The sequence below is a fragment of the Anomaloglossus baeobatrachus genome, chromosome 8 (genome assembly GCF_048569485.1).
Source record: "Anomaloglossus baeobatrachus isolate aAnoBae1 chromosome 8, aAnoBae1.hap1, whole genome shotgun sequence".
Taxonomy (NCBI): domain Eukaryota; kingdom Metazoa; phylum Chordata; class Amphibia; order Anura; family Aromobatidae; genus Anomaloglossus; species Anomaloglossus baeobatrachus.
In genome coordinates, this window is record NC_134360.1 from 59830694 (window position 1) to 59853298 (window position 22605).

The following is a 22605-nucleotide window of genomic DNA, read 5'->3' on the forward strand; positions in this document are numbered from 1 at the left end:
TAATATACTGGTCACTGCATTGTATGTAGCTGATGAGTGGTCTGGAAGCAGCGATGGGGACAGGACACCAGGGACAGTGCGGTGAAGGAGGCGTCACAACCCGGACAAAAATGACTAAGGCTAGTTTCACACTTGCGTTGAACGGCATCCGTAGCATTGCGTTGTGTGACGGATGCAACGGATGTGTTGCATATAGTGGCACAACGGATGCTGCAAAACAACGCAATTCGTTTTGGTTTTTTTACAGTTTTACCGTCGGCAGACTATTGTAAATGATCAGCCGATCACTCACAGTAGCCGGCCGCCGGGTGATCAGCCGAACACTCACAGTAGCCGGCCGCCGGGTGATCAGCCGATCACTCACAGTAGCCGGCCGCCGGGTGATCAGCCGATCACTCACAGTAGCCGGCCGCCGGGTGATCAGCCGATCACTCACAGTAGCCGGCCGCCGGGTGATCAGCCGATCACTCACAGTAGCCGGCCGCCGGGTGATCAGCCGATCACTCACAGTAGCCGGCCGCCGGGTGATCAGCCGATCACTCACAGTAGCCGGCCGCCGGGTGATTAGCTGATCGTTCGGTCGCCGACAATGTGTGCGGGTGGCGGGAGCGGGGGGCGGAGTGCGGTGGGTGGAGCCGAGCAGGGCCATGGCTGAGGACGTCAGAGCCGCTGGGACTGCATCGCTGAGGGACAGGTGAGCGAGTGTGAGAGTGTGTGTGTGCGCGCGCGATTGTGTGTGTGTATACATACGGAGTGCGGGGAGGGGACGGAGCCGAGCGGGGGAAGTGTCTGGCTCCCGGCACACGTAACCAGGGTTCCTTGGTTACCCGATGTGTACCCTGGTTACGGGTGGAGGGAGCCAGAGAGAGCATGCGCAGTGAAATCCTAAGGATTCCGTTGCTCAAAAAACCGTTAAGATGCAGCGTTCCTTCCGCCCGACGCAGCGTCAAAATAACGACGCTGCGTCGTCCGGCGGATGCAACGCTGACACTTGCGTTACAGTGCGTCATCCATACAAGTCTATGGAGAATAGCGCAGTGCGATAACGGACTGCGCTATTCTCCATAGTGACGGACTCCGCTGAACGCAAGTGTGAAACTAGCCTAATTCATGTTGCCTAATAAATATGTAAATTTATTGCCCAAAGTTTTTACTGCAATCGGTCCTGGGATCAGTCATCAGTGTGTGATTGGTGGGAGCGCAACACCCGGCACCGCGAGCAGACACCAACCCCGGATAACTGTAACCTGCACTGGAGCTCAGAAAACGAATTGTCCCATACGATTTACAGATCACCGGACACAGGGACCCAATTCCACACATATCCCTGTACAACTGCCCCCGTCCTCCACACACCGCAACGGCCCCTGTCCTACGCATGCACAAACAGAACGTACCACAGCCCCCGTCCTCCGCTCCCATACACCCCCCCTGCACAACTGCCCCCGTCCTCCTCCGCACCCCCCCTGCACAACTGCCCCCGTCCTCCTCCGCACCCCCCCTGCACAACTGCCCCGTCCTCCTCCGCACCCCCCCTGCACAACTGCCCCCCGTCCTCCACACACACACACACACACACGGTACAACTGTCCCCGTCCTCCACACACGGTACAACTGTCCCCGTCCTCCACACACGGTACAACTGTCCCCGTCCTCCACACACGGTACAACTGTCCCCGTCCTCCACACACGGTACAACTGTCCCCGTCCTCCACACACGGTACAACTGTCCCCGTCCTCCACACACGGTACAACTGTCCCCGTCCTCCACACACGGTACAACTGTCCCCGTCCTCCACACACGGTACAACTGTCCCCGTCCTCCACACACGGTACAACTGTCCCCGTACACACACACACACGGTACAACTGTCCCCGTACACACACACACACGGTACAACTGTCCCCGTACACACACACACACGGTACAACTGCCCCCGTACACACACACACACACACACACACACAGTACAACTGCCCCCGTACACACACACACACACACAGTACAACTGCCCCCGTACACACACACACACACAGTACAACTGCCCCCGTACACACACACACACACACACAGTACAACTGCCCCCGTACACACACACACACACACACACAGTACAACTGCCCCCGTACACACACACACACACACACACAGTACAACTGCCCCCGTACACACACACACACAGTACAACTGCCCCCGTACACACACACACACACAGTACAACTGCCCCCGTACACACACACACACAGTACAACTGCCCCCGTACACACACACACACAGTACAACTGCCCCCGTACACACACACACACAGTACAACTGCCCCCGTACACACACACACAGTACAACTGCCCCCGTACACACACACACACACAGTACAACTGCCCCCGTACACACACACACACACAGTACAACTGCCCCCGTACACACACACACACAGTACAACTGCCCCCGTACACACACACACACACAGTACAACTGCCCCCGTACACACACACACACACAGTACAACTGCCCCCGTACACACACACACACAGTACAACTGCCCCCGTACACACACACACACACAGTACAACTGCCCCCGTACACACACACACACAGTACAACTGCCCCCGTACACACACACACACAGTACAACTGCCCCCGTACACACACACAGTACAACTGCCCCCGTACACACACACAGTACAACTGCCCCCGTACACACACACACACACAGTACAACTGCCCCCGTACACACACACACAGTACAACTGCCCCCGTACACACACACACAGTACAACTGCCCCCGTACACACACACACAGTACAACTGCCCCCGTACACACACACACAGTACAACTGCCCCCGTACACACACACACACAGTACAACTGCCCCCGTACACACACACACACAGTACAACTGCCCCCGTACACACACACACACAGTACAACTGCCCCCGTACACACACACACAGTACAACTGCCCCCGTACACACACACACAGTACAACTGCCCCCGTACACACACACACAGTACAACTGCCCCCGTACACACACACACAGTACAACTGCCCCCGTACACACACACACACAGTACAACTGCCCCCGTACACACACACACAGTACAACTGCCCCCGTACACACACACACAGTACAACTGCCCCCGTACACACACACACAGTACAACTGCCCCCGTACACACACACACACACACACAGTACAACTGCCCCCGTACACACACACACACACACAGTACAACTGCCCCCGTACACACACACAGTACAACTGCCCCCGTACACACACACAGTACAACTGCCCCCGTACACACACACACACACCCCGTACAACTGCCCCCGTACACACACACAGTACAACTGCCCCCGTACACACACAGTACAACTGCCCCCGTCCTCCACACACACACAGTACAACTGCCCCCGTCCTCCACACACACACACACACACACACAGTACAACTGCCCCTGTCCTCCACACACACACAGTACAACTGCCCCCGTACACACACACACAGTACAACTGCCCCCGTACACACACACACAGTACAACTGCCCCCGTACACACACACACAGTACAACTGCCCCCGTACACACACACACACACACACACACACACACAGTACAACTGCCCCCGTACACACACACACAGTACAACTGCCCCCGTACACACACACAGTACAACTGCCCCCGTACACACACACACACACACACCCCGTACAACTGCCCCCGTACACACACACACACAGTACAACTGCCCCCGTACACACAGTACAACTGCCCCCGTCCTCCACACACACACAGTACAACCGCCCCCGTCCTCCACACACACACACACACACACACACACACAGTACAACTGCCCCTGTCCTCCACACACACACAGTACAACTGCCCCTGTCCTCCACACACACACACACACACACACCATACAACTGCCCCCGTCCTCCTCACACACACACACAAACTGCCCCCATCCTCCACACACACACACACAAACTGCCCCCATCCTCCACACACACACACACAAACTGCCCCCATCCTCCACACACACACACACAAACTGCCCCCATCCTCCACACACACACACACACAAACTGCCCCCATCCTCCACACACACACACACACAAACTGCCCCCATCCTCCACACACACACACACACAAACTGCCCCCATCCTCCACACACACACACACACAAACTGCCCCCATCCTCCACACACACACACACACAAACTGCCCCCATCCTCCACACACACACACACACAAACTGCCCCCATCCTCCACACACACACACACACAAACTGCCCCCATCCTCCACACACACACACACAAACTGCCCCCATCCTCCACACGCACACACACAAACTGCCCCCATCCTCCACACGCACACACACAAACTGCCCCCATCCTCCACACGCACACACACAAACTGCCCCCATCCTCCACACACACACACACACAAACTGCCCCCATCCTCCACACACACACACACAAACTGCCCCCATCCTCCACACACACAAACTGCCCCCATCCTCCACACACACACACACAAACTGCCCCCATCCTCCACACACACACACACAAACTGCCCCCATCCTCCACACACACACACACACAAACTGCCCCCATCCTCCACACACACACACACAAACTGCCCCCATCCTCCACACACACACACACACAAACTGCCCCCATCCTCCACACACACACACACAAACTGCCCCCATCCTCCACACACACACACACAAACTGCCCCCATCCTCCACACACACACAAACTGCCCCCATCCTCCACACACACACATATAACTGCCCCCGTCCTCCACACACACACCATACAACTGCCCCCGTCCTCCACACACACACCATACAACTGTCCCCGTCCTCCACACACAGTACAACTGTCCCCGTCCTCCACACACGGTACAACTGTCCCCGTCCTCCACACACGGTACAACTGTCCCCGCTCTCCAGACACACACACAGTACAACTGCCCCCGTACACACACACAGTACAACTGCCCCCGTACACACACACGCACAGTACAACTGCCCCCGTACACACACACACACAGTACAACTGCCCCCGTACACACACACAGTACAACTGCCCCCGTACACACACACACACACACAGTACAACTGCCCCCGTACACACACACACAGTACAACTGCCCCCGTACACACACACAGTACAACTGCCCCCGTACACACACACAGTACAACTGCCCCCGTACACACACACACACACACACAGTACAACTGCCCCCGTACACACACACAGTACAACTGCCCCCGTACACACACACACACACACAGTACAACTGCCCCCGTACACACACACACACAGTACAACTGCCCCCGTACACACACACACACACACACCCCGTACAACTGCCCCCGTACACACACACACAGTACAACTGCCCCCGTACACACACAGTACAACTGCCCCCGTCCTCCACACACACACAGTACAACTGCCCCTGTCCTCCACACACACACACAGTACAACTGCCCCTGTCCTCCACACACACACACACACACACACCATACAACTGCCCCCGTCCTCCTCACACACACACACACACACCATACAACTGCCCCCGTCCTCCTCACACACACACACACACACCATACAACTGCCCCCGTCCTCCTCACACACACAAACTGCCCCCGTCCTCCACACACACACACACACACACACACACACACTGCCCCCATCCTCCACACACACACATATAACTGCCCCCATCCTCCACACACACACACATATAACTGTCCCCGTCCTCCACACACAGTACAACTGTCCCCGCTCTCCAGACACACACACAGTACAACTGCCCCCGTACACACACACAGTACAACTGCCCCCGTACACACACACAGTACAACTGCCCCCGTACACACACACGCACAGTACAACTGCCCCCGTACACACACACGCACAGTACAACTGCCCCCGTACACACACACACACACAGTACAACTGCCCCCGTACACACACACACACAGTACAACTGCCCCCGTACACACACACGCACAGTACAACTGCCCCCGTACACACACACACAGTACAACTGCCCCCGTACACACACACACACACAGTACAACTGCCCCCGTACACACACACACACACAGTACAACTGCCCCCGTACACACACACACACAGTACAACTGCCCCCGTACACACACACACACAGTACAACTGCCCCCGTACACACACACACACAGTACAACTGCCCCCGTACACACACACACACAGTACAACTGCCCCCGTACACACACACACACAGTACAACTGCCCCCGTACACACACACAGTACAACTGCCCCCGTACACACACACACACAGTACAACTGCCCCCGTACACACACACAGTACAACTGCCCCCGTACACACACACAGTACAACTGCCCCCGTACACACACACAGTACAACTGCCCCCGTACACACACAGTACAACTGCCCCCATACACACACACAGTACAACTGCCCCCATACACACACACACAGTACAACTGCCCCCATACACACACACACAGTACAACTGCCCCCATACACACACACAGTACAACTGCCCCCATACACACACACACAGTACAACTGCCCCCGTACACACACACAGTACAACTGCCCCCATACACACACACAGTACAACTGCCCCCATACACACACACACACAGTACAACTGCCCCCGTACACACACACACACAGTACAACTGCCCCCGTACACACACACACAGTACAACTGCCCCCGTACACACACACAGTACAACTGCCCCCGTACACACACACAGTACAACTGCCCCCATACACACACACACAGTACAACTGCCCCCGTACACACACACACAGTACAACTGCCCCCGTACACACACACACAGTACAACTGCCCCCGTACACACACACAGTACAACTGCCCCCATACACACACACACAGTACAACTGCCCCCGTACACACACACACAGTACAACTGCCCCCGTACACACACACACAGTACAACTGCCCCCGTACACACACACAGTACAACTGCCCCCGTACACACACACAGTACAACTGCCCCCGTACACACACACACACACACACACACACACACACACAGCCCCCGTTCGCCGCACGCAGTACTACTTCCGTGTCGGCCGTCTCACGCACCGGTCAGTTTCCGCTCCGTGTCCCGGGAGAGGCCTCTCAGGCCGCAGCTGTCACGCAGGCCTCCTCCGCCGCCGAAGTCACAGTTTTCACCCCTATTCTGAATCTGCTCGTCCAGTCCTCCCCTGTCTCCTTGGTTCGCTCCGCCCAGTATCTGTATGACCCCGCCCGGCTACATAACCTACAAATCAGTGGATGAGTGAGAGGCGGTCGGTGGGCGTGTCCTAGCGGAGAGACCGCGCAGGGTCCCAAAGACCGACATCACTGCACTATAGAGACGGGAGAGGGCGGGAGACGGCAATCCCTGCCCCCACCGCGCTGCACAGTGTATAACATCATCATCCCGTCTATAACACCCATCACCCCGTATATAACAGCAGTCACCCTGTATATAACAGCAGTCACCCTGTATATAACACCCATCACCCCGTATATAACAGCAGTCACCCTGTATATAACACCCATCACCCCCTATATAACAGCAGTCACCCTGTATATAACAGCAGTCACCCTGTATATAACACCCATCACCCCGTATATAACAGCAGTCACCCTGTATATAACACCCATCACCCCGTATATAACAGCAGTCACCCTGTATATAACACCCATCACCCCGTATATAACAGCAGTCACCCTGTATATAACACCCATCACCCCGTATATAACAGCAGTCACCCTGTATATAACACCCATCACCCCGTATATAACAGCAGTCACCCTGTATATAACAGCAGTCACCCTGTATATAACACCCATCACCCCGTATATAACAGCAGTCACCCTGTATATAATACCGTTACCCTGCATATACCAGTCATCCCGTATATTACACAGTCACCTGTATATAACACCCATCACCCCGAATATAACAGTCACCCCATATATAACACCCATCACCCCGTCTATAACACCAATCACCCTGTATATAACAGCAGTTCCCCCATATATAATACTGTTACCCAGCATATAATACCAGTCATCACGTATATATGTCACCTGTATATAACACCCATCACCCCGAATATAACAGTCACCCCATATATATAACACCCATTACCCCGTATATAACATCTATTACCCATCTATAACACTCGTCACCCCGTATATAACAGCAGTCACCTGTATAGAACACCCATCACCCCGTATATAACACCCGTCACCCCGTATATAACACCCGTCACCCCGTATATAACACCCGTCACCCCGTATATAACACCCGTCACCCCCTAAATAACACCCGTCACCCCCTAAATAACACCCGTCACCCCCTAAATAACACCCGTTACCATGCATTTAACACCATTACCATGTATATAATACCAGTAACCCCCTATATAAACACCTGTCACCCCATTAAAAAAAAACCATCAATCAAGCCGTATATAACACTATTACCCTGCATGTAATATCCATCACCCCATATACCACCAAGTCACCTGAATATAATGCCAGTCTCCCTGTGTATAAAACACCCATGATTCCATAATATATATATATATATATATAAATAAAATACCCATCACCGCATATATAACGCCATCACCCTGTATATAACACCCTTCACCCCATATGTAACACAGTCACCCAGTATATATCACCCATCACTCTGTACGTAACAGTCACCTCATATATAACAACCGTCAACCCGAATATACCACAGTCAACTCATATAACACCGTTACCCTATATATAATACCAGTCACCCAGTATATAACACCGTTACCCTATATATAATACCAGTCACCCAGTATATAACACCGTTACCCTGTATATAATACCAGTCACCCAGTATATAACACCGTTACCCTGTATATAATACCAGTCACCCAGTATATAACACCGTTACCCTGTATATAATACCAGTCACCCAGTATATAACACCGTTACCCTGTATATAATACCAGTCACCCAGTATATAACACCGTTACCCTATATATAATACCAGTCACCCAGTATATAACACCGTTACCCTATATATAATACCAGTCACCCAGTATATAACACCGTTACCCTGTATATAATACCAGTCACCCAGTATATAACACCGTTACCCTATATATAATACCAGTCACCCAGTACATAACACCGTTACCCTATATATAATACCAGTCACCCAGAATATAACACCGTTACCCTGTATATAATACCAGTCACCCAGAATATAACACCGTTACCCTGTATATAATACCAGTCACCCAGAATATAACACCGTTACCCTATATATAATACCAGTCACCCAGTACATAACACCGTTACCCTATATATAATACCAGTCACCCAGAATATAACACAGTTACCCTGTATATAATACCAGTCACCCAGTACATAACACCGTTACCCTGTATATAATACCAGTCACCCAGTATATAACACCGTTACCCTGTATATAATACCAGTCACCCAGTATATAACACCGTTACCCTGTATATAATACCAGTCACCCAGAATATAACACCGTTACCCTATATATAATACCAGTCACCCAGTATATAACACCGTTACCCTGTATATAATACCAGTCACCCAGAATATAACACAGTTACCCTGTATATAATACCAGTCACCCAGTATATAACACAGTTACCCTGTATATAATACCAGTCACCCAGTATATAACACCGTTACCCTGTATATAATACCAGTCACCCAGTATATAACACCGTTACCCTGTATATAATACCAGTCACCCAGTATATAACACCGTTACCCTATATATAATACCAGTCACCCAGTATATAACACCGTTACCCTGTATATAATACCAGTCACCCAGTATATAACACCGTTACCCTATATATAATACCAGTCACCCAGTATATAACACCGTTACCCTGTATATAATACCAGTCACCCAGTATATAACACCGTTACCCTATATATAATACCAGTCACCCAGTATATAACACCGTTACCCTGTATATAATACCAGTCACCCAGTATATAACACCGTTACCCTATATATAATACCAGTCACCCAGTATATAACACCGTTACCCTATATATAATACCAGTCACCCAGTATATAACACCGTTACCCTGTATATAATACCAGTCACCCAGTATATAACACCGTTACCCTGTATATAATACCAGTCACCCAGTATATAACACCGTTACCCTATATATAATACCAGTCACCCAGTATATAACACCGTTACCCTGTATATAATACCAGTCACCCAGAATATAACACCGTTACCCTATATATAATACCAGTCACCCAGTATATAACACCGTTACCCTGTATATAATACCAGTCACCCAGAATATAACACCGTTACCCTGTATATAATACCAGTCACCCAGTACATAACACCGTTACCCTATATATAATACCAGTCACCCAGTATATAACACCGTTACCCTGTATATAATACCAGTCACCCAGTATATAACACCGTTACCCTGTATATAATACCAGTCACCCAGTACATAACACCGTTACCCTATATATAATACCAGTCACCCAGAATATAACACAGTTACCCTGTATATAATACCAGTCACCCAGTATATAACACCGTTACCCTGTATATAATACCAGTCACCCAGTATATAACACCGTTACCCTATATATAATACCAGTCACCCAGTATATAACACCGTTACCCTGTATATAATACCAGTCACCCAGTACATAACACCGTTACCCTATATATAATACCAGTCACCCAGAATATAACACAGTTACCCTGTATATAATACCAGTCACCCAGTATATAACACCGTTACCCTGTATATAATACCAGTCACCCAGTATATAACACCGTTACCCTGTATATAATACCAGTCACCCAGTATATAACACCGTTACCCTGTATATAAACACCCACCACCCTGTATATAATACATGTCACTGTATATTACACCGTTGCGCCGTATATTACACTGTCACCTTGTATAGAACACCAGTCATCCCGTATACAGTCATGGCTGAAAGTGTTGGCACCCTTGAAATTTTTCTGGAAAATTATTTTTGTGGGAGAAATACTTTTCTGGAAACAAAAATTTCTGGAACAATTTCAAGCCACAACTACATAACACTAATCATCAGAAGATATCACAGTCACCCTGTATATAACACTGTCATCCCAAATACACTGATGAGCAAAAGGGTAACAATGTTTTGATTTTTCGTGACTTTCAGTCTCCATGTCTCACCATCCACCACAGCTTTGAGCCTGAGACGACCTTCATTTTATAGACAATCATCTTGGCTATCTCATATATAAATCTGACTTGTGATTATTTAGTATATGATTAGTTATACAGATTCTTGTCATGTCACTGCATTGTTACTGTTCTGCTCCTAAAAATCAACATTTTAATTTTTATTATTTTGTAAATCCACTTTTGGCTTTCAGCACTGTCTGAATCCTTCTGGGCTCTCAATCAGATTCAAGCATATCTTGACCAAAATCTGATCCCAGGTCTCTTCTTCACATTCCCACTGTTGGTGTATACTGGTCGGCTCACTTGAGGATGTACAGTTAGGTCCAGAAATATTTGGACAGTGACACAATTTTCGCGAGTTGGGCTCTGCATGCCACCACATTGGATTTGAAATGAAACCTCTACAACAGAATTCAAGTGCAGATTGTAACGTTTAATTTGAAGGTTTGAACAAAAATATCTGATAGAAATTGTAGGAATTGTACACATTTCTTTACAAACACTCCACATTTTAGGAGGTCAAAAGTAATTGGACAAATAAACCAAACCCAAACAAAATATTTTTATTTTCAATATTTTGTTGCGAATCCTTTGGAGGCAATCACTGCCTTAAGTCTGGAACCCATGGACATCACCAAACGCTGGGTTTGCTCCTTCTTAATGCTTTGCCAGGCCTTTACAGCCGCAGCCTTCAGGTCTTGCTTGTTTGTGGGTCTTTCCGTCTTAAGTCTGGATTTGAGCAAGTGAAATGCATGCTCAATTGGGTTAAGATCTGGTGATTGACTTGGCCATTGCAGAATGTTCCACTTTTTTGCACTCATGAGCTCCTGGGTAGCTTTGGCTGTATGCTTGGGGTCATTGTCCATCTGTACTATGAAGCGCCGACCGATCAACTTTGCGGCATTTGGCTGAATCTGGGCTGAAAGTATATCCCGGTACACTTCAGAATTCATCCGGCTACTCTTGTCTGCTGTTATGTCATCAATAAACACAAGTGACCCAGTGCCATTGAAAGCCATGCATGCCCATGCCATCACGTTGCCTCCACCATGTTTTACAGAGGATGTGGTGTGCCTTGGATCATGTGCCGTTCCCTTTCTTCTCCAAACTTTTTTCTTCCCATCATTCTGGTACAGGTTGATCTTTGTCTCATCTGTCCATAGAATACTTTTCCAGAACTGAGCTGGCTTCATGAGGTGTTTTTCAGCAAATTTAACTCTGGCCTGTCTATTTTTGGAATTGATGAATGGTTTGCATCTAGATGTGAACCCTTTGTATTTACTTTCATGGAGTCTTCTCTTTACTGTTGACTTAGAGACAGATACACCTACTTCACTGAGAGTGTTCTGGACTTCAGTTGATGTTGTGAACGGGTTCTTCTTCACCAAAGAAAGTATGCGGCGATCATCCACCACTGTTGTCATCTGTGGACGCCCAGGCCTTTTTGAGTTCCCAAGCTCACCAGTCAATTCCTTTTTTCTCAGAATGTACCCGACTGTTGATTTTGCTACTCCAAGCATGTCTGCTATCTCTCTGATGGATTTTTTCTTTTTTTTCAGCCTCAGGATGTTCTGCTTCACCTCAATTGAGAGTTCCTTAGACCGCATGTTGTCTGGTCACAGCAACAGCTTCCAAATGCAAAACCACACACCTGTAATCAACCCCAGACCTTGTAACTACTTCATTGATTACAGGTTAACGAGGGAGACGCCTTCAGAGTTAATTGCAGCCCTTAGAGTCCCTTGTCCAATTACTTTTGGTCCCTTGAAAAAGAGGAGGCTATGCATTACAGAGCTATGATTCCTAAACCCTTTCTCCGATTTGGATGTGAAAACTCTCATATTGCAGCTGGGAGTGTGCACGTTCAGCCCCTATTATATATATAATTGTATTTCTGAACATGTTTTTGTAAACAGCTAAAATAACAAAACTTGTGTCACTGTCCAAATATTTCTGGACCTAACTGTATACAGCTTTTTCTTCAACTCTACCCACAAGTGTTGGATTGGGTTGAGGTCTGGGAACTGTGGGGACAATCCAGCTCCTCTACTTCATTGTCAATGAACCATTTCTTCCCCAAGCTCGCCATATGCTTCTGGTCGTTGTCCTGCTGGAACACTATGTTGTCCTTTTCATACCAATAGTTCTCGAGTATATGAAGTAACTCATCTGGTAGGATCCTCACATATAGCTCAGCATTGAGGCCACCGTTGATCCTGGACAAGTATTCAACGCCTTTGGCTGTGAAGTAACCCCATATCATCAGGCTTCCTCCACCGAACCTGAAAGTTCCTTCAATTTCTCGATCCGTTAGCCCCTTGTTCCCTTGTTTCTTCCAGACCCATTTGCCCCAATCAGAGCCGTCTATTGACTTTCATCTTTTCACCCCAAATCACCCATTTCCAATCTTCTTTTGTCCACTTTTTGTTCTTTTTTTGCAAACTCGAGCGAACGCTTCTTATGATGATATTGAAGTTGAGGCTCTTCTCCTTTTTTCAGGCCACCATTCTAGATTTGTGTAATGTGTATCACACGGTGTTATGGACGTCTGTGATGTCACTATTATGAAGCATACGAGCCGCCTCCACTGCCGGGTTTGTCGGACCAGAACTGATAGACCTTGTGATGAGCCGACTTGTTGACTCCGATATTTTGCCTGGACGTCACCTCTTGGCTTGTGAATGGATGGACGGACTTCATTTCCCATTCTTCTAACTGTCATGGCCTCACATGATGCAGTTTGGCAATTATCTTGGTAGAGAGACCGCTATGGATGAGCTGGATGATGCCGTTTCTCTTTCCTTGGGAAATCTTTTTCATGGCTGCTCCTCGATCTGAACAGTGACCTTTCACTTGGACATCAACCTAATAACACACTGAGCTATTAGGCAATGTGAGAACAGGTTGTAATTTGTAGAATACAAGAAGAATTTTTTTCCCATCAATAGGAGCAAAACAGTAACAATGTAGTGACATGACAAGAATCTGCATTACTAATCATATGCTGCATAATTGCAAGTCACATTTATGTGTGAGATAGCCAAGATGATTGTCTATAAAATGAAGGTCGTCTGACGCTCACAGCTGTAGAGGATGGTGAGATATGGAGGCTGAAAGTCAGAAGTTTAAAACATTCTTAGGGTATGTGCGCACGTTGCTTTTTACCTGCTTTTTACCTGCTTTTTTGCTGCTTTTTCTTCTGCGCTGTTTAATGCCAAAATGGATGTGTTCTTCTATTCAAGCAAAGTCTATGGGAATTTGGGTTTCTTGTTCACACTATGTTGTTCAAAATGCTGCCTTTTTGTGGCAGAACTTTGGTCAAAAACTCAGCTTTGCAGTGCAAAACCCAAATGGCAAAAACAATTGACATGTTGCTTCTTTGAAAAGCTGAGTTTTTGACCAAAGTTCTGCCACAAAAAGGCAGCATTTTGAACAACATAGTGTGAACAAGAAACCCAAATTCCCATAGACTTTGCTTGAATAGAAGAACACATCCATTTTGGCATTAAACAGCGCAGAAGAAAAAGCAGCAAAAAAGCAGGTAAAAAGCAGGTAAAAAGCAACGTGCGCACATACCCTTACTCTTCATCATCAGTGTATAACACCGTCACCCCCCGTATATAGCACCCGTCATCCTGTATACAACACCATCACCCCATATATAACACTGTCACTCAATTATAATATATACTGCTCAAAAAAAATAAAGGGAACACTTAAACAACAAAATGGTACTTTAGTGTTCCCTTTATTATTTTTGAGCAGCATATACTGTACATATGTGTATATATTATAAACATATCACAGTCATACTGTATATAACACCATCATCCAGAATTTTTAACACTGTCACCTCGCATTTTACACCATCACACCGTACATAACACCCGTCACATTGTACACCGCGTACATAACACCCATCACACTGTATACCAACACCCCATGTATGTCACTGTTACCGTGTATATAACACCATCACCTCATATAAATCACCCATCACCTCGTATACATCACCGTCACCTCGTATACAACACCGTCACCTCGTATACACCATCACCTCGTATACAACACCGTCAACTCGTATACAACACCGTCAACTCGTATACAACACCATCACCTCATTTACAACACCCGTCACCTCATTTACAACACCCGTCACCTCATATACAACACCGTCACCTCGTAAACACCGTCACCTCGTAAACACCGTCACCTCGTATACAATTTCGTCAACTCATATACAACACCGTCACCTCATATACAACACCGTCACACCATATACAACACCGTCACACCATATACAACACCGTCACCTCGTATATAACACCATCACCTCATATAAAACACCCATCACTTTGTATACAACACCGTCACCTCGTATACAACACCATCACCTCTTATACAACAGTCACCTCGTATACAACACCGTCACCTCGTATACACCACGGTCACCTCATTGTACACCCTGTACATAACACCCATAACCCCATGTATATCACCATTACCCCATATAGAACACAGTCACCTTGTATACAACACCTGTCACATCATATACAACACCCATCATCCTGTATAGAACAGTCGCCTCATATACAACACCATCACCTCATCGTACACCCCATACATAACACCCATCACCCCATATACAACTCCTGTCACCCCATGAATATCCCGTTACCCGTATAGAACATTATCACCTCGTATACAACACCGTCATCCCGTGTATATCTCCGTTACCCCGTATATAACATCGTCACCTTTATACAATACCATCATCTCATTTTTATAGATTGGACTTTTATGAATGCGGTAATACCAAATATGTATTTTTATTATCTTTTATGGCACAAATGGGGGGGGGGGATTTGAACTTATGTTATTTTTAATTTTTCTAATTTTTTTTTAAACATTTTTTATTTTTTTTAACTTCTCACTATTTTTAATATTCCCCTTATGGACCTATAACCTGTGATCGTCTGATCGCTTGTGCTATATACAGCAGTGCAATAGCTTTGCTGTATACAGCAGAAATCACAGTCTCCTATGAGGCCCGGCCACAGCCAGGTTTCAGAATAGCTCTGCTATGACAAGCATGGAGGTCTTCAGCAGACCCCCTGCTATCATAGCAACCAATCAGCAACCCATGATCACATCATGGGTGCACCAATGGGAGCTTAAAATGGCGTGCCACTGTGCTGGCATGTGTTAAATCCTGCTGTCAGAAGTTTGACAGCGGGATTTAACAGGTTAAAAATCATGGGCGTACTCCGATCCATTCCCCATTGATATCAGCAGGTTCTGGGTGCAACACACACCAATTATCTGCCGGGTATGGGGCATGGCCTCACCCTGTGCCAGATACCCGCTTCCAACTTGCGCCTACATTTACAGCACATGTTGTGAAGGGGTTAAACAAACATATGGGGGACTGTGATTTTCTGAAACCAGAAAACGCTTTTAAGATGTCTTTTTGTTTACAGTTAGTTGCCTTGGAAACAGACCACCGCTGATACCTAGCTTGTAAGAGTTAAACTGGCTGGGATTAGGAGGTAAGAGTTCACCTCCGCGATTCTAGACAAAACAGCGCACACACACTCAATGGATAGAGACTGTGAACACGCCGCACGCTCTGCTGTCTAGCAATGGTGGTTTCCAAAGCAACGAGATGTAAACAAAAGAAAAGTTTAATATCTGAAGATTGTTTAAAAAAATCTAATAAAGCAATAAATTGCTTTGTAATGAGGACTATTTATCAAGGTGGCCATACGTCTAACAACATTTACAACTGCCGTCTGGAGAGGACGCCTACCGGTCTATCGGAGTGTTGGAGATAGGCTCCATGACCTGCGCAGAGGTCATTGTGCAGGGAGGAGGAGGAGGTGACCTATGATATCACCTCTATAGGAGTGTTGTGGGCAGGCCCTGTGGAGATGTTGTTCAGAAAGGAGGAGGAGGTGAGCTGTGACATCACCTCTATAGGAGAATGATGTTGGCAGGCTCCGTGACCTGTGCAGAGGTCGTTGTGCAGGCAGGAGGAGGTGAGCTGTGATATCACATCTATAGGAGAATATTGTGAACAGGCTTTGTTACCTCTACAGAAGTCATGTTGCACAAAAGAGGAGGTGGTGAAATGTGATATCACTTCATAGGAAAATGTTGTGGGCAAGCTCCATTATTTGTGCAGAAGTCGTTGTGCAAGCAGGAGGAGGAGGCGAGCTGTAACATCGTCTCTATAGGAGAATGTTATAGGCAGGCTCCATTACCTGTGCAGGAGGTTATCGTGCAGGCAGGAGGAAGAGGAGGTGAGCTGTGATGTCACCTCTATAGGAGAATATTGTGGGCAGGCTCTGTTACCTGTGCAGAGGTCACTGTGCAAAAAGAGGAGGCGAACTGTGATATTACCTCAGGAAAATATTGTGGGCAGGCTCGGTTATCTGTACAGAAGTCATCGTGCAGGCAGGAGGAGGCGAGCTGTAACATCGTCTCAATTGGAGAATGTTGTGGGCAGGCTCCATTACCTGTACAGGAGGTCATCGTGCAGGCAGGAGGAAGAGGAGGTGAGCTGTGATGTTACCTCTATAGGAGAATGTTGTGGGCAGGCTCCGTGACTGGTCCAGAAGTCGTTGTGCAGGCAGGAGGTGAGCTGTGATATTACCTCTATAGGAGAATGTTGTGAGCAGGCTCCGTTACGTCTACAGAGGTCATGGTGCAGAAAAGAGGAGGAGGTGAACTGTGATATCACCTCATAGGAAAATGTTGTGGGCAGGCTCCATTATCTGTGCAGAAGTCGTAATGCAGGCAGGAGGAGGAGGTGAGCTGTGACATCGCCTCTCTAGGGGAATGTTGTGGGCAGGCTCCGTGACCTGTGCAGGGAGTGGTGTCATCTGCTGACATGGCTGTGGTACACTGCATCCCTCGCAGGATTTCAGAGGAGTTTGTTATTGAACAGTTTTAGTCTTCGTTTGCAAAAAAATAAAGTGTCTCTTTTAAAATCTATTTTCTGCGTTCACTATTGTAGGTGGATTTTGGTACTAAAGGGATGATGCGCCCCCCCACCAATTATGGTACCAGGGTAAGGATCATGTGCCTTCCGCTTGTCGTCCTGGGGGATAATGAGCCCCTGCTTGTTGTAGTAGGGGGGATCATGCACCCCCACTCGTCATCTTGAGGGATTTTCAGGAAATTTTACAAAGGTGGTTCAATACAATTTCTGCTTGGGAATCTTTCAACCTGAGCCGGGCTTAGAGGGCCAGTGCTTCACAGCGGGGGAGGGGAAAGACGAGACCACATTCCTTGCTCTCTATAAACTCCCTGGTCACAGACACGATCTCCGGGCAGCCATGTTCTCGTGCGCAGGACGAGCGGGTACGGAGAACGTTTCACGTTTACCTGTCTGTTCCTTTCATTCTCACTGGAGCCTCTCATTTCCCTTCCTTGGTAAATATGAAGTACAGGTAGTCAGCGCCAACCGTGGCCTTATGCTACTGGAGACCTGGGCCGCAGTAGTGGGGGCCCAGATTATCGTTGGCACGTTCAGTCGTCCCCCAGCCGTCTGTGCCTCGCTCTCTACAGGTGTTGTTGCTGGTCTAGTTTTAATGTGGCATGGTGGCGTGAAAACCAGTGTCACAGATGCGATAGGTGTAAAGATGGGCACCATGTTGTGAAAACCACGGGAGCTACAGATGTGAAGACCAGCACAACGGGTGGCTACACATGTGAAGACCAGCACCAAGGAAGCTATAGATCTGAAAACCAGCACCACGGGCGGCTACAGATGTGAAGACCAGCACCACGGGCGGCTACAGATGTGAACAGCATCACCACGGGAGCTATAGATGTGAAGACCAGCACCACGGGAGCTATAGATGTGAAGCCCAGCACCACGGGAGCTATAGATGTGAAGATCATCACCACGGGAGCTATAGATGTAAAGGCCAGCACCACGGGAGCTATAGATGTAAAGGCCAGCACCACGGGAGCTATAGATGTGAAGGCCAGCACCACGGGAGCTATAGATGTGAAGGCCAGCACCACGGGAGCTATAGATGTGAAGGCCAGCACCACGGGAGCTATAGATGTGAAGACCAGCACCACGGGAGCTATAGATGTGAAGACCAGCACCACGGGAGCTATAGATGTGAAGACCAGCACCACGGGAGCTATAGACGTGAAGACCAGCACCACGGGAGCTATAGACGTGAAGGCCAGCACCACGGGAGCTATAGATGTGAAGACCAGCACCACGGGAGCTATAGATTTGAAGACCAGCACCACGGGAGCTATAGATGTGAAGACCAGCACCACGGGAGCTATAGATGTGAAGATCAGCACCACGGGAGCTATAGATATGAAGACCAGCACTACAGGAGCTATAGTTGTGAAGACCAGCACCACGGGTGGCTACAGATGTGAAGACCAGCACCACGAGTGGCTACAGATGTGAAGACCAGCACCACGAGTGGCTACAGATGTGAAGACCAGCACCACGGGAGCTATAGAGGTGAAGACCAGTATTACGGGGGGCTACAGATGTTAAGACCAGCATCACGAGAGCTATAGAGGTGAAGACCAGTAGGACGGGGAGGATAGAGATGTGAAGACCAACACCACGGGGGAGGTTGAGACGTGAAGACTAGTGTCATGGGAGGCTACAGATGTGAAGACCGACACTGCACATGCAACGATAATTCTAAGAATATTTCAAGCAGTTTTTTTGTGTGGACTTCACATGAAGATCTCAGTGTGAACACACCCTAACAGATCCACGTGCTGTGCAGCCTCTGCAGTTCGGGGCCGGTGTGTGCATGTGTCTGTAGGTCGGGGCCCCCTTGCGGCAGATTTGGCGTCCCCTCTGACCTCCATCCATAAGAGTGTAGCGATTGTCTAGCAGGATTCCTGTTCCCATGGAAACATGACAGGAGCATTCTTCAGGGTGTTGGAATCTGCAGAGCGCCGTCTGCTCCATCAAGACCCCTAGATGGAGAACTACAAACACCAGCAGAAGATGGAGATCTCAGCGTCATCCCGCCTGGGTTATCCCCTCCATGTAGGGAATGAGCATTGATGGCGGCAGTCACAGAGATCACCGAGGATCTACACCATCACCACGCACTGCGCTGACCAGAGCCACAAAGTGCTGCAAACACCTGGTGCAGAGCAAAAGCACAGAGTATGGGGGTACAATGCAGAGTATGGGGGTACAATGCAGGGTATGGGGGTACAATGCAGAGTATGGGAGAACAATGCAGAGTATGGGGGTACAATGCAGAGTATGGGGGTACAATGCAGGGTATGGGGGTACAATGCAGAGTATGGGGGTACAATGCAGGGTATGGGGGTACAATGCAGGGTATGGGGGTACAATGCAGGGTATGGGGGTACAATGCAGAGTATGGGGGTACAATGCAGGGTATGGGGGTACAATGCAGAGTATGGGGGTACAATGCAGAGTATGGGAGAACAATTCAGAGTACGGGGGTACAATGCAGGGTACGGGGGTGTATAGGAGTACAATGCAGGGTACGGGGGTGTATAGGAGTACAATGCAGGGTATGGGGGTACAATGCAGGACATGGAGGTAAAATGCAGGGTACAGTGCAGGGTTTGGCAGGTTATCGGGGTGCAGTGGCTATGAGGTACAGCGCAGAGAATAGCACAGGTTATGGGGTAATGGTGCATGGTTTGCTGCAGGTTAGGGGTATGGCACAGGTGGTATTAGTGGCCTCCCATCCACAGGTGAACAGTTCCATTATATGTGATGTCATCATGTGCACGGGCTTGCGACTGATGACATCACATGCTTGTCTGCAGATTGTGCCGTACGTTCTTGGCCTGCAGGGACTAGTAACTTCCAAATTTGCGACCGGTCACCTGCAGCATTAGAGAAGCCCCCGAATGTAATTCCAGCTGCCCCAGGACCCCAACCCTCTACTGCACTGTGTGGTGGAAGCTACAACCTTACAGCACTGACCAAATCCAGGAGATAAGCACGGAGGGACAGGCGCAAATGGTCAGCCATCAGTAGGGTGAAAACATGTCATGTGACACCAGAACAGAGCCTGCTGTAATCGATTACTCCCTGTTATCAGCCAATACTGGGAAGAGGTGACTGTAGGACAGGTGACTACAATCTATTACTCCCTGTTATCAGCCAGGGAGAGGGAGGCGACTGTAGGACAGGCAAGTACAATCTATTAATCGGAAGGTGACTGTAAGACAGCTGACTATAATCTATTGCTCCCTTTTATCAGCTATTACTGAGGAGAGGTGACTGTAGGACAGGTGAGTACAATCTATTACTCCCTGTTATCAGCCATTACTGGGGAGAGGCGACTGTAGGACAAGTGAGTACAATCTATTACTCCCTGTTATCAGCCATTACTGGGAAAGTGACTGTAGGACAGGGGATATATTCTCCGCTCCCTTTTCAGCGGACAGGTGAGCCGTTTTGTGGGTCAAAATTAGTTTTGATTATTGTTCGTGTAATGTTTGCGGCTGCCATGATTGCATTGTAGCGTCAGGAGGAGGGTCTCGCTGATGTCAGCCTCTCAGTGCAGCGGCAGATTCCCGGGCAGAGTACGAGTTGAAGGATTAGTTGTCTACTGTCTTTTGTGACTTCACGTGCAGTCACCAGGCAGGACATCTGCCACCTGTTGCGCCAAACTGTACCGTGTCACTGCTCGCCATCCACACAACAGCCCACATCATCTTATACAACAGCACCAGCTCCTCATCTATTACTGCTGACAACCCCCCCGATATACAGGCAGGTTATCAGAAACACCCCACACACATACACAGAGATCTGTGAATATGACCTCCGACCTGGGTCACCAGGGACATAATGTAATATCTGGGATTTGAGGTGCGCCACAGAGAGATTCTGATCACTACACAGCCCTGCAGTGTTGTCATAGGGACATCATCCACATCAATATCCACAAATGTCAGTGTTCAGGCCAGAGAGGAAGTAGCTTTCCACCAAGAATGAACCTGGGGACTGCAGTACACCAGCTATAAGATAGTTTCGCGGTATCTCAGTTCTCAGGAAGGGGTCTAAGCATTTAAGCTCTTGAGTGTCAAGTGATCAGGGCGGTATGAGTATCTAAGCACTCGAGGGTGGATGGCCCTGGGAACCTCAGAAGTCATGGAGTGGATGGGCCCAGGAACCTCAGCAGTCATGGAGTGGATGGGCCCAGGAACCTCGGCAGTCATGGAGTGGATGGGCCCAAGAACCTCGGCAGTCGGGGGGATGGACAGGCCCAAGAACCTCAGCAGTCGGGGGGATG

General features: G+C 48.7%; 1 protein-coding gene across 2 annotated transcripts in view; it reads right to left on the reverse strand.

Annotated features, from left to right (window-relative positions):
- DAG1 (dystroglycan 1) overlaps positions 1–22605 on the reverse strand; it is a 42517-nt gene that overhangs the window by 12073 nt on the left and 7839 nt on the right. The window contains exon 1 of one of the 2 annotated variants that reach the window (XM_075321708.1): positions 7145–7253. The exons of the other annotated variant lie outside the window; for it this stretch is intronic. The gene's annotated coding sequence lies outside the window, so the exon portion shown is untranslated. Of the gene's footprint in view, positions 1–7144; positions 7254–22605 lie in introns of those variants that run through there. 2 annotated transcript variants of the gene reach the window in all.